This window comes from Oryctolagus cuniculus, chromosome 15 (genome assembly GCF_964237555.1).
Source record: "Oryctolagus cuniculus chromosome 15, mOryCun1.1, whole genome shotgun sequence".
In the NCBI taxonomy this organism is placed as follows: Eukaryota; Metazoa; Chordata; class Mammalia; order Lagomorpha; family Leporidae; genus Oryctolagus; species Oryctolagus cuniculus.
The window spans coordinates 86,389,238-86,403,726 of record NC_091446.1 but is presented as its reverse complement, the minus strand read 5'-3'; the positions used below and the strand labels follow the sequence as shown (position 1 = coordinate 86,403,726).

The following is a 14,489-nucleotide window of genomic DNA, read 5'->3' as shown; positions in this document are numbered from 1 at the left end:
TGAGAGGAGGGACACAGCTGTGCTTTGTGCATCTTGACAACAGGTTCAGCATTTGCATTAGAGAGGATTTTGTCTCTGATTCCAAAGGTTGGGTGAAGGGATGACTGTAACCCAGGTAATGGTAACCCTACTTCTCTAGTTAAGCTAACATGACTATTTCAGCTTCACTCCATACAGTGTCTTCAGCCATGAATATCAAAAGGGTTTCTTTGGATAGGTTCTAGGAACCATGCTTTTTTTGGTTCAAAGTTTGGAGTGAGAGACCACCAGGCATAAGAGCATTAGTGTTGCATGTGTGTGATAAGAAAGACATGCATTGACTCTCTCCTTTGTATGTAGGGATGTTATCTACTCCTTTTTCTGTACATGAAGATGCAGAATATTGACTTTAATTTTTTTCACCACAATAAATGTACATAGTAACTGCTTATCCCTAAGACAATCTGAAGTATCCTTGTAAACTCCAAAGATCTGGAGATTTCTACTCAAACACACATCTACACATAAACATTCAGAACAACATGCTTGCAACAGATGTCCATCACTGTATTGCTGCATAAATTGAATATACCAAATCCATAAGATGTAATATACAGTTACAAAAAGAAGGAGGAATAACAGCTATAATCTGAATGAATAAAAAGCTAAGTACCACATGAAAGAAGTTAGACTACAAAGGTATCTAATTCCAGTTCTAAGAAATATACAGAAAAAGTAGTTACATAGAAATTGAAGGAGATGGATATTTTCATGAACTGCAGTCTTAAGGACTTGCAAGGGACTGCTTAATGAAGGAGTTTAATGATGGGTGATGGAACCCTTTGGGCCTCCCTAGACATGATGATTGCACAAATTTGTGAACATAATTTATACAATGGGAATGTGTTAGTACTTAATTGCCAGTAGCTTATTCACTTAAAATGGTTTTATCATCTATGGGAATTTCATGCCCATACAAACATCTCTCCCTTGTAGAATCAGAAAAATCAATTCTTAAAAAAGCAAGAAAAAAATCCTGTCAATTTACAGAATGAAACTTTATAGAACTATATGTATATTATACCATGTCAAAATAATTAAACAGTGATGATTTATAATAAACTATTTTAGATAAGACAGTGTCCACATAGAGGGATACTGCATGATCAATTGATTCTAACATTCTGGAAAGAAATCTCAATTAAAGTATGATGTCAACCATGAAATAAACAATGCTGAATAAGACAGAAGGAACAGAACATAATCATATGTAACATATATTTTATAATATATATAAACATTTATACTTCCTATAAATTGATACATAAAATGGGAATTAATTCAGGATCCAAAATTTTAAGGATAGTCCTTTAATATAAAATGACATTTCTCTCTAACCATGATGGTAATCTGATGTTTGTTTTACACATTGACACTTCATTTTATTTAAAAAAAATTATAAGCTCTGTTACTTACTGTGACAGGTGCAGAGACACATCCAGAAAAAGGTCAATAAAGAGACAGACACACACAGAGGTCTACCATGTGCTGATTTACTCCTCAATAACACAAATTGCTAGGACTGGTATGAATCAAAGTCAAGAACCAATGAATTAATACAAGTTTTCCTCTTGGGTGACAGGGACTCAATTCCTTGAGCCATCATCATTGCCTCCTAGGGTTTACATTATTCAGAAGCTGGTCAGGAACAGGGGCCAGGAACCAAACTCAGATACTGTAATGTGGGATGTGGTTATTATAAAATTGTTAATACTCTATGATCCTACTGAACATATCCTTGGCTTCCTTTTTATTTTTTTTTAACAGTAAAGACAGTGGAGTTTTCAATGGGGAAGTTATGTATTTTCTACCTGTATGATTAGAAATGTCTCTCTCTGAACAAAAACACATGTATAACAGCAGAGAGGTTTTCCTTCCTGTGGCACTTTTCTGAATCCAGGAACACAGCTCTGGCTACACACAGATTTGGGAGTCTGGGGAGAAAAGAGAAGCATTTGTCATGATTTTGCACACCATCTGTTACTTTGACAGGATGTCAATATTTCCCCCCTCACAACAGAAACTTGACCTGCAATTTTAGGTTGCCAGAACATCTCCTCACAACCCATATTGTGCTGATATCATATAATCCAGGTTTCTATGATCGAGTTTCCTACTTTATCAACATTTTGCCAAATATTATGAAGGTGCCTGATTACATTAATTTCATAGATGTCCACCCTCATTCTGAGTATTTATCCCCTCTTATTGAAGCATTTCATTCAAAATATTTTCAGTGAAGATTTTTATGTTGTAACGATTAAGAGAACTTGAATGTCTGAGTGTATTTTCATCATGTTCTCACTTGTATTTGTATAGAAGATTTTATATTGCCCATAAAAGGATCATAAGGATCACATGTAGGCACACTTTTGACTGTACTCAAAACAAAATTGAGATTGTGTTGTAAATTATGGATTGTGTTTTACTTCTGGGCTTCTAAGTTTAGAGAGAGCACAGATTCTGGAAACTACTAACTCATTTGGGATGCAAACAATGATGTTATATAAATCACACAAAATATTGCCTGGTATAGTCCAGTTGTGAAAAAATGACAGAAATCATGCTCAAAGCTTTGAGATTTATGTACAACATATATTGAAGACTGAATGACATGCACAATTAAAAATGAAAATTGGAATAATATATACAAAGAGGTAAATAATGTCAATTCATAATTCAATTGTGTTCATAGTATATTAAAATAATGAGTACCTGCATCATATGTGATTAAGGATTTCAGAATGTAAGTAGAACATACTTAATATCTGTAGGTATATATTTTGATCTCTACTCATTAATTTTGTGTATTCTTTTTGCTCAGTTGCTGTATGAATAAATATGATCCAACCAAAAAAAATAAACCAGTAGCATATACATAATTACACTTTCTATACATGTTATCTCAGAATATGTATAATACCATATATTTTGAAGCTGAGATATGAAATGGGAATTTAAAAGCGTCACACTTAATCTTGTCTCAGTAATCTATCAGATCATCCGGTATGTGCTCAACATTGATACAGAATCTTACCTCTTTGAATGCAAGAGGCCATTCTATCATCTCTTCACTGATGACCAAGACTTGGTCATGTGGACTCTTGGAGGAAAACTCTCCGATTTTTACCAACAACTGAAGACCACCAGGAAAATTTCCAATGTTCTGGACATCATACTGTGCCATACGGTCTCTTGTTTCATGGAAGGATATGTCATCCCCAGCACTGTTAGTAAATTTTATTTTTTAAAAAAATGGATGAAGCTGAAGGACAAACATAATTGGAAAGAGGGAGAGAATTCAAAGGAGTGTCAGGGAGTGCAAATGTACTAAATAATCATTTTCCTCCTCCCTAACAGCTTTTAGATTTTTATAGAGGTGTGGGTTTTGTTTGGGTTGTCAGCATCACATAGGTTCAATTTGTAGATGATTTTTACTTCAAAAAACCCAATAGGGAGTATTTATTCCAGTCAGAAAAATTGTAGGATGTGTCCTAGAGGGTGACTAAGATATGGGATCTTTTGCAAGCTTCTTCATGGAATTTTGGTTGAGACTGTGGAAACTAACCCTAGCACTTCCATATGGGCACCGCATGGAGTTATATGTTAAATATCTTCACGGTGGTGGTGGATAAACAGGTATAGGCATATGTGTATACTATTTATAATTTAATATAATTGAATTAAATAATAATGTCTTTCAGTTAGGTTAATTAGAAATCCATGCAAAGATTTTTATAATAAATATTTTCTAAAAATTGGATATTGCTGATAGTTTAGGTAGGTCCAAACTTATACAATTCTATGATTTATATGTCCATATATTATAATATTTAGTTTGAATATGATGAACAGGGTATTTTTCTTTCTCCCTCTACCCATAGATTGTTTTATGTAGAAAATAGGCATATCTTTTGATGTTAGATAGTACATTGTATAAACAAAAACAAAATTTCAAAATCTGTTGGTGATAGTTAGGATATTATTAATGTGTGTTTTCCTTTACCTTCTGAGTCTCATGACACATGCTGTGGGATAAAATTAATGTCTTATTCTTTAAACATCTATTATTATATCTTCATTAAATTAGACAAATCCAAATAATCTATACTTTATCTTTGAAAGACCACTTGACAAAGTCACTTACTTTTTTTTAAGATTTATTTATTTACTTGAAAGTCAGAGTTACACAGAGAGAGAAGGAGAGGTAGAGATAGAGAGATCAGTCATCCATCTGCTGGTTCACTCCCCAATAAGCCACAATGGCCAGAGCTATACTGATCTGAAGCAAGGAGCCAGGAGCTTCTTCCAGGTCTCCTGTGCAGATGCAGAGGCCCACGGAATTGGGCCCTCTTCACTGCTTTCCCAGGCCATAGCAGAGAGCTGGATGGGAAGAGGAGCAGCCGGGACTAGAACCGGTGCCCACATGGGATGCTGGTGCTTCAGGCAAGGGCTTTACCCTGCTGTGCCACAGAGCCAGCTGCAGTCACTTACTTTTCTAAGTGACATCACTAGCAAAGTACAAATGGTATATCAAAGATGATTATTATATGTGAGCATAGAAATTATATGGAGAAGTGCTCTTCATGATATGAATTTTTACATATGTGTATTTTCCTTTATACAGGCTTTAAATTTATTTGATTGGTTCAACAAATTTGATAAATTTATTTTTCCCTTCTATGTGTAGGCAGGAAATTCTAAATATATTTTATAAATGGGTAATGGATTCAAATATACAGGCCTACAATCCAGACAAATTAATCTGTAACCCAAGGGGCATACTTTGTGCTTAGGTATATCCTCAGTGTTCTCATAGTTAACAATAGGGTGGCAGTCTTTGATCCCTGATGGTTGCAGATTTTCTAAAAGTAGTCATGCCTAATAACACTTGATTTCTCAAAATAAATATAGGTATTATCTGGAATCCATTTATATTTTCCCCCCAAAATTTCTCATAGAGGGAATAGTACACAGTGTTATGTATGTATGTATGTATGTATGTATATACACATACATATTCATATATATATATATATATGAAATAGTTGGTGTGAGATATGGTCCACAGGCCATATTTTCTGGTTTTGCATGCATTCCAAAGAAAATAATAGTTTTGATCAAGTTTTTCTTTTATGCTTTGTTACTAGTTGTATTAGAATATTTTACAGCATATCATCCTCCAATAGAAAATATTGTTATAGGCCGCCATTGTGGCATAGCAGATTAAGCTTCCACCTGTGATGCTGGCATCCCGTATTCACACCAGTTTGAGACCTGGCTGCTCCAGTTCTGATCCAATGCCCTGTTAATGTGCCTGGGAAAGCAACAGAAGGTGGCGCTAGTGCTTGGGTCCCTTAAACCATATTGAAGACCCAGAAGAAGCACCAGTTCCTGGCTTTGGCCTGGCATCGCCCCAGCCACTGGGGCCATTTGGGGAGTGAATCAACAGATGGAAGATTCTCTTTCTCTCTCTCCCCTCTTCTTCTGTCCTTCCTCTTCTCTCTGTAAATATTTGAAATAAATAAAACATAAATCTTTAAAAAACATTGTGATGTCGCTGCAGAATTTGAATTCCTAGTCTATCTTCAGAATTCTTCAAATACAAATAATAATTACAGTGATATAAATAATTAGAGGGATGTGAAAAAACATTTTCTATTATTCTGGATCTTAATGATCTTGACATAAAAGCAATCAGATGCCATCAGGTGCTCAATACATGTCCTGTTCTGGGGGTATATTTACCTGCCAGGGAAGAAGCATAGGCTGGGCTATATCTCCTGGCGATCCTGCTTCTGCTTTCTCCAAAAGTATGTTATGGAGGACATGGGCAACTGCATACACTGCATTGTAGACCAAATAACTGGAGTCAGATATGGTCATCATGTCAATGTCTCCAGGGAAAAACTCAGTGGAAGCATTTGGTGGGCACACTCCAATTTTTCCACAAAGTGACCCAGCAGGTGAACAGCCAAAAATGTGGAGCCACAGTTTACTGAGGTAGAAGTCTTCTGGGTACTGGGAAGGGTTCACTGTCTTTAGGAAATGTTTGAAGCCAGGGATTTCTCCCTCGTGGGGAGAAAATGAGAAGCCTCCGTGCAAAGAATGTAGCATATGGTATGTCTCATGTACAACAATATCCCACTTTGCTGCCATGACCCACACCTTTCCTGTGGTTAAAAAGTATGGTCCTGCAATGTCCACATTGATGAGGCTACTTACTTCTCCATATAGTATATGGACATTTGCAGATGAACTTCTGAGCCTAGTCAAGAAACTGATATCAGTTGATGCAAACATTCTCTTAGTGGCAGGGAGTTTCACTTCGAAGGCCACACAGAGACCTTTTTTAACCATCTCTGCTTTGAGATCTTGAAGGAACCACTCTCCTTTCATATCATCAGATACAAAGAGTGCCACCCAGGTCCAGCCAAAATACAGCAACAAGGAGATCATTCCATAAACTAGAGAACTATCATTGATAGCCATCTGATAGAGAGATGGAAACTGGTCTTTGTCATTTAGCATGGGATCAAAGGGGCCATATGTTAGCTGAAAGCAAAAATATAATTATCATAACTATAATTTCAGTGGCATATGGAATTATCTCTGTTGGGGAGGGTGAAAGATATTTGTTAAAGAGAAGTATGTGAGCAGAATATTATTGGGTACAAGGAGACTGCTGTGGAGATAATGCAGTTCTCTCATTCTACACACAGAAAAAACATTCCCAAAGTCAACCACTTTCAGAAGAAATGAATTCATCATTCATAATATTAAAAATGCATGAGATCCTTATGTGTTCTTAATGTCCTGCAGTGGAAATGCATTTACTTTGGGTGCAGTATCACTAAGATAGTTGTCTTTTCTGTATTATCACCCTGTGAGACTTGTGGACCAGAGCCTACTCCCTCAGCAACCAGTATGAGATGTAAACTCCAACAGAGAAATAAATCTTTAGTGCATTATTCTCTTAATCCTTTGGAGTTAACTTAGTTTTACACAATAACATAATTTGTTATGAAGAACACAATAAATTTCCATCTTTGATTTTTGGTAAAATAGTTGTCAAGCCCCACATTTTCCTATGCCGCTGTGATCTGTGTTTGGCAGTAATATGGACGTTGGAAGGCAGTAGTGGTGGCTTGATTTAATTAAGTTACTTATACCCATATGGGAGACCTGGATTAATTTCCTGGATTCCAGATTCTGTGATAGCCAGCTAAACAAGCATCATGGTATTTGTTGAGTAAACTAGTTATTGCAATGTTTCTGGCTGCCCTTGTCTTTCTGCTTCTCAAACAAAAACAATTTGTGATATGAGGAGTTGTAAATGAAGCATTTACTGTTAGACCTGTGAAGAAATCTGCATTGGTAGATAGTAAGTCAGAATTGGGTAGACAGTCAATGAACACTACTCTAACTACTTAACCTCAATCACTCCTTAGTATCTTTGGGGAGATCTGATTTTCAATGTTGTATTTTTTTTTCCTTGTTGGTCTCAACATTTTATTTTTTTTAACTTTTATTTAATGAATATAAATTTCCAAAGTACAGCTTATGGATTACAATGGCTTCCCCCCCATAACGTCCCTCCCACCCGCCACCCTCCCCTTTCCTGCTCCCTCTCCCCTTCCCCTCACATCAAGATTCATTTTCAATTCTCTTTATATACAGAAGATCAGTTTAGCATATATTAAGTAAAGATTTCAACAGTTTGCACCCACATAGAAACACAAAGTGAAAAATACTGTTTGAGTACTAGTTATAGCATTAAATCACAATGTACAGCACATTAAGGACAGAGATCCTACATGAGGAGTAAGTGCACAGTGACTCCTGTTGTTGACTTAACAAATTGACACTCTTATTTATGGTATCAGTAATCACCCTAGGCTCTTGTCATGAGTTGCCAAGGCTATGAGAATGGCTCACATTCAGAAATCCACCAACAACAGATGCTGGCGAGGATGTGGGGAAAAGGAACACTAATCCACTGTTGGTGGAAATGTAAACTGGTAAAGCCACTATGGAAGTCAGTCTGGAGATTCCTCAGAAACCTGAATATAACCCTACCATTCAACCCAGCCATCCCACTCCTTGGAATTTACCCAAAGGAAATTAAATTGGCAAACAAAAAAGCGGTCTGCACCTTAATTTTTTTTTTTTTTGACAGGCAGAGTGGACAGTAAGAGAGAGAGACAGAGAGAAAGGTCTTCCTTTGCTGTTGCTTCACCCTCCAATGGCCTCCGCAGCCGGCGCTCTGTGGCTGGTGCACCGCGCTGATCCGATGGCAGGAGCCAGATACTTATCCTGGTCTTCCATGGGGTGCAGGGCCCAAGTACTTGGGCCATCCTCCACTTCACTCCCTGGCCACAGCAGAGAGCTGGCCTGGAAGAGGGGCAACCGGGACAGAATCCAGCGCCCCGACCAGGACTAGAACCTGGTGTGCTGGCACGCTAGGCAGAGGATTAGCCTAGTGAGCCGCGGCGCCGGCCACCTTAATGTTTATTGCAGCTCAATTCACAATAGCTAAGACCTGGAATCAACCTAAATGCCCAGCAACAGTAGACTGGATAAAGAAATTATGGGATATGTACTCTACAGAATACTATACACCAGTAAAAAAAAATGAAATCCGGTCATTTGCAACAAAATGGAGGAATCTGGAAAATATTATGCTGAGTGAAATAAGCCAGTCCCAAAGGGACAAATATCCTATGTTCTCCCTGATCATTGACAACTAACCGAGCACCAAAAAGGAAACCTGTTGAAGTGAAATGGACACTATGAGAAACAGTGACTTGATCAGCCCTTGCCCAGACTGTTGATGAACAACTTCAATGTTGTATTTAAGGGAACCAGATAGCTAGGTCTTTGTGTCTCCACACCTAACAATCTTTTGCTTGTGCATACCTCTGTAGATAGCCCTATCCTATGATAGAATATTCCCCTTTGATACGGATAGCTCCTTTGAGGCACAGAGCTCCGAGTGTTCTACAGTCAATATTCCTCGATGGATGTATTGGCACTAGAAAGTAATCTGAGTGAAGGATCTCCATATCCATCCCTCATTCCCTTTCTTACTCTCCTTTCATTTGTTAATAATTTCACAATGCTGGAGATTCCTGGGTATCTGTTTTAAACCATGGTGGGATGTGTACAGTTGGCTTCCACATTTCCCATTCATCAGAGGTGAGAAAATGGTAATGAGGGAGATTCAAGTATTTCTCTACAGAATTCACAGCACATTTACCTGTGGGATTTTGTAGAGCTCCAACAGCGTTCCAATTTCAGCAGAAAATGCTGCTGTACTTCCAGCAATAATTGCAACTGATTTTTCTTGTGTCTGGCCAGTGTAATTAGGGAGAAGTATATAGTCTCCAGAAAGCCAACTCAGAGTGCTCCACAAGGTGAACTGGTCACTGGGAAAGGCATTGTAGAACTGGAAGCCCAAAGACAAATTGGGGAGTAGGTGGCTGTCTTTATTGATCTCCTGGATGGCAAAGTGAAAGGTCAGCACATACTGCTAGTTCTTCCACAACCACCTAGGTAGAGGGGCAGCATTACAGAGAAGGGTCAGATCATGGACTTCAGGGAAGACCCCCAACCAAGCCCTGAAGTTGCAATGGGCATACTCAGGCTTCCATTCAGTGGTCCTCCAGCCCTGGCACATCGAAATGGCAGGACTTAGGTTCCAAGATCTCTGGAAGATCTTGAAATGGCATTTTGATTCCTGTGAAAGTGTATCATGCATACACTCATCTTCATTAACTCTTTAAAAAAATCTTTATTGATCAAAGTATGGGAACCCATCTCTCCTTAAAGACAGAAACTAAGGTGAAATAATTTTTTATTTTCTTTTTGTTCTTGGAATCGTTTAAATGATATCTACGTTACTAGTTGTTCAAACACTGGGAAGTGGTATCCTCTCTAACCATACAGAGTCATTTTTCAGGGTGACAACCTAAAATTTTATATGGTATTATATCAACTCCTGGGGAATGCAGATTTGCTAAATTACATTTACCTTGGAAATAAGCATTTGATTCAGGACTTCTAATTCATTGTTAGAGAACTCATGACATTCACTTAGTTTATAATTTTTTCTCTGTGCTGAATTATCCTCATCAACTCACATTTTATGCTTGAAAGTTCTCTGAATTTTTCTAGGTATCTTCACCAAAATCATGAGCTCCTAGAATTTAATAAGAGTGGCCGGTGCCACGGCTCACTTGGCTAATCCTCCACCTGTGGTGCCGGTACCCCGGGTTCTAGTCCCAGTTAGGGTACCAGATTCTGCCCAGTTGCTCCTCTTCCAGTCCAGTTCTCTGCTGTGACCCGGGAAGGCAGTGGAGGATGGCCCAAATGCTTGGGCCCTGCACCTGCATGGGAGACCAGGAGGAAGCACCTGGCTCCTGGATTTGGATCAGCACAGCACACCAGCTGTAGCGGCCATCTGGGGATGAACCAATGGAAGGAAGACCTTTCTCTGTCTCTCTCTCTCTCACTAACTCTGCCTGTAAAAAAAAAAAAAAGGAATTTAATAAGAGCAATAACACTCTATGTCTCCAAGAGAATGGACATCCTATCATTCTCAGAATGATTCTTTTGTTTTTTTTTCCCCTTATAATTGGTCTGAGTATCTTCTAATTTTTTATATTCATCTATAATTTGAATTTATTAAAACTTCTTAATAAATTTTTGTGATGCTATACATATTTATCCAATCATACTTTATTTCATCTGCATTGATTGTTATGTTTTGATGGGATTAATAATAATGTGTGATGAAATTTGTATTAAATTTTCATGAAACATTTTTATATAGTTCCCAAATGACGGAGTTTTTTATTTAAGAAAAATTAGTTTTTCTATTGTAACAAATCTTGTGTATGTTATTTCTACATATAGAACTTGAATTTTTCTACTTTTGATTAAAGAAATTTTGCCTTTATATAACTGCTTGAACCAGAAAGATTTTTAGTTCCTATTGCAATCTTGTTATACCCTAAGTATATCCAGAGCAAAAGTTAGACTATTGAGAACTACCCAGTGTTTAATTTAATTTAGTTGAAGGATAAATTAAGACCATTAGTAGTTTTATCTTATTGTGATGATTTTTCTTTTTGTAGGAAAAGTTTTTATTCTCCTCTATGCTATTTGTAGCTCTTGCTGTCAACCAGAAGAAGATGAACATAATTCTTTATTTCCCTAGTAGAAGCATGCTAAGTGTTAAACTTTCGATCCTGCACAAATATGATAGAAAATCTGTAGGAATTATCAGCTTCAAAGTGAAATTTGTAGGATTATTTTTCATATTCTACTAAAGCCCTGATTTATGTTGCATTACCAGTATTCGTTACTATTATTTCCACAACATATAATAAATTTAACCTAACAAAATGAGGAATTCTCCAATTACCATGATCCTCATTTCATCTTAACAGAAATTCAGAATATAAGAAATTTTCTTCCAAGATCTAGAATATAGCATTCCATTCTTTTATCACCTGCAGAGTTTCTAATGAGAATTCTGCTGTTAGACTATGGGATTTTCCTTGATACATAGCTTTATATGGGTTAGGTCTCTACAGCATCCTGCTGCTCTTTCACTGTTACTGTTGGCTCTATAAGTCTTGGAGCCACCTATGCTTTTCCTGCAGGGTCTGATGAAGGCTCTATCTCCATTCCACTGCTACAAGACCAATGCTGCCAGTACACAGTCCCAGCATAATCTGTTTTTACTTTGCTACATGGATAAGATACCTATCCTGTCTTGCAGATCCAGGGTTGTGACTGTTAGCATTACAATCCTCAAAGTCATTTCTATGTAATCTTCAGAGTCAGGGGAAATCTTGTCTACACTTCAGAGTTCCAGACTGACACCTGTCAATCCCCATGATGACCTGTATTCACTCTTTAGGAACTGAGCAACGTCTCCTTTTATATTTACAAGAGATAGGGCTGAGGATTTTGGTGCTGTAAGTCCCAGTGTTACTACTCAGTATTACTTCCCATTCACATCACTAAGTTGCAGGTCCACAACTATCAGTTCCAGAAGCACCTGCATCACTCAGGCTTGTCTGGAGACATAGTAGGACAGCCCTTCAAGTGCATAACAGACTAGGAATGTGGCTACTGTCACCACAAGCCTTAGTGAAAATTACATACAAGTCTCTGGGGTCTGAAGACACACATCTTTGGAAGCTCTCATCCATTAGAAAGTACGATCACTACCTCAATGAACTGCAAGAGACAGGACCATTGTGGGACTCAGAGAATTACTGATATTGATTAGACCAGAAAAGATCCTTTGGAGGTTAGAGTTCTGGGGTTACCTACAAATAAAATCAAAGAAACTACACAAGTGGAACCCTGTTTTCCCATGAAAGGTACTCCATAAATTAGAAACTGTTCAATTACATGTGCAGATGTCCACGTAGGTACATGATGCAAGTGAAGAGGCAAAGAAGCATGGAACCTCCAAAAGAACACAATAGCTCTCCAAAAGTAGATTCTAATGTGAAAGAAATCTATGATTTCCTGAAAAACAATTCAAAATAATAATCCAATGAATATTAATGAGATAAAAGCAAATATAGTCAACTCAGAGAAACAAGAAAAACTGTGCATGATATGAATTAGAACTATGAAATGGAGAAAAAATAATTACAAAGAGTCAATAAGAGGGACTGGCACCGTGGTATAGTGGGTAAAGCTGCCACCTGCAGTGCCAGCATCCCATATGGACGGCGGTTCGTATCGAGCTGCTCCACTTCTGATCCAGCTCTCTGCTATGGCCTGGGAAAGCAAGAGAAGATCGCCCAAGTCCTTGGGCCCCCGCAGCTGTGTGGGAGACTGGGAAGAAGTTCCTAGCTCCTGGCTTCTGATCAGCAGAGCTCCAGCCATTGCGGCCATCTGGGGAGTGAACCAGTGGATGGAAGACCTCTCTCTCTCTCTGCCTCTCCTTCTCTCTGTGTGTAACTCTGACTTTCAAGTAAATAAATAAATCTTTAAAGACAGATTTTTTTAAAAAGAGTAAATAAGAAATTTTGGAGATAAAAGGTTCTATCATACAATTTAAAAAAAGGACAATTGAGAAATTCACCAACAAAATAGGCTAATTCAAAGAAAGAATTTCTGATCCTGAGAACTTGAATTTGAAATAAGAAAGTCAAAAATAAAAAGAAGCTATCTTTTTTTGAGGGTAGATTTTATTTTATTTTTTGAAAGTTTTTATTTAATGAATACAAATTTTCATATGTATAGCATTTAGGGATATAGTGTTTCTTCCCCCCATTCCTGCCCTCTCACACCCACTCCCATCCCATCTGCCACTCCCTCTCCCATCCTGTTTTCCATTGATTCATTTTTAATTTTTATCTTCGGAAGACCAACTTTAGACTAAGTAGAGATTTTAACTATTTGCACCCACACAGACACACAAAGTATAAAGCATAGTTTGAAGACAAGTTTTACCACTGATTCTCATAGTACACCTCATTAAGGACAGATGTCCGACATGGGGAGCAAGTGACTCCTGTTATTGATTTAACAACTGACACTCTTATTTACGATGTCAGTGATCACCTGAGGCTCTTGATGTGAGCTGCCAAGGCTGTGGAAGCCTTTTGAGTCCACAAATTCTGTCAGTTTTTAGAAAGGGTCATATACAAAGTGGAAGTTCTTTCCTCTCTTCAGAGAAAAGTACTTCCTTATAAGAAAGTATCTTAAACAAGGAAACCTAAGGAACATGTGTAATTTCACTAGGTGAACAAATATTCCTATCATGGTGATGTCTGAAGGAGAATAGATGGAAAAGGACATTAAGAAACTACTGAATGAAATAATTGTTGAAAACTTCCTAAGTCTTGAAGGAAATGTGAACAACCAAATATAGGAAGCTCAAAAGACCCCATCCAGAGTCAACAAATATAGACTTTCTACAAGGCATATTTCAGACAAAAGTCTAAAGTCTTGGCAAAACTCAAGGTTAGTGAAAGATCCTCAAAGACAGATCAACATGTCAAGTTATGTATCAAGGAAAACCTAATAGTCTAACAGCAGAATTCTCATCAGAAACCCTACAGGTGTGAAAATAATGGAATGATATATTCAAGATCATGAAAGAAAAGATCTTTCAATACTACATCTGGCAAAACTATCTTTTAAAAGTGAAGCAGAAATAAGACTTTTGCAAGATAAGTAAAAGTTGAGAGAATTCATAACCTCCAGACCGTCCCTAGAGGAAATCCTGAAGGGAGCCCTACATTAGCAGTAAAAGGATTGCTTCCCAGAACAAGGTGGGTGGATGCTGCAGATGTGCTGTGACCACTGATGAATTTTGTCTGAGGAAGGACTTTATGGTCTGCCCTAACTTTGAGTCTGGGCTGGAGAGCTGGTGGGGGATAGGGTGCACAATTAGCGTGAATGGAGGGTGTGTT

The 14,489-nt window shown here is 37.7% G+C and overlaps 2 long non-coding RNA genes across 3 annotated transcripts in view; one reads left to right on the top strand and one right to left on the bottom strand.

Moving 5' to 3' along the window:
• Window positions 1-14,489, top strand: part of LOC127484108 (uncharacterized) — a 74,644-nt gene that overhangs the window by 42,056 nt on the left and 18,099 nt on the right. The gene's annotated exons all lie outside the window — the stretch shown is intronic.
• LOC100359069 (uncharacterized) overlaps window positions 1,421-14,489 on the bottom strand; it is a 195,356-nt gene continuing 182,287 nt past the window's right edge. For both annotated transcript variants that reach the window (XR_011382680.1, XR_011382681.1), the window contains exons 5-6: window positions 3,077-3,304; window positions 1,421-1,973 (exon numbers count right to left, since the gene is read on the bottom strand). This is a non-coding gene — a long non-coding RNA (uncharacterized lncRNA). The remainder of the gene's footprint in view (window positions 1,974-3,076; window positions 3,305-14,489) is intronic.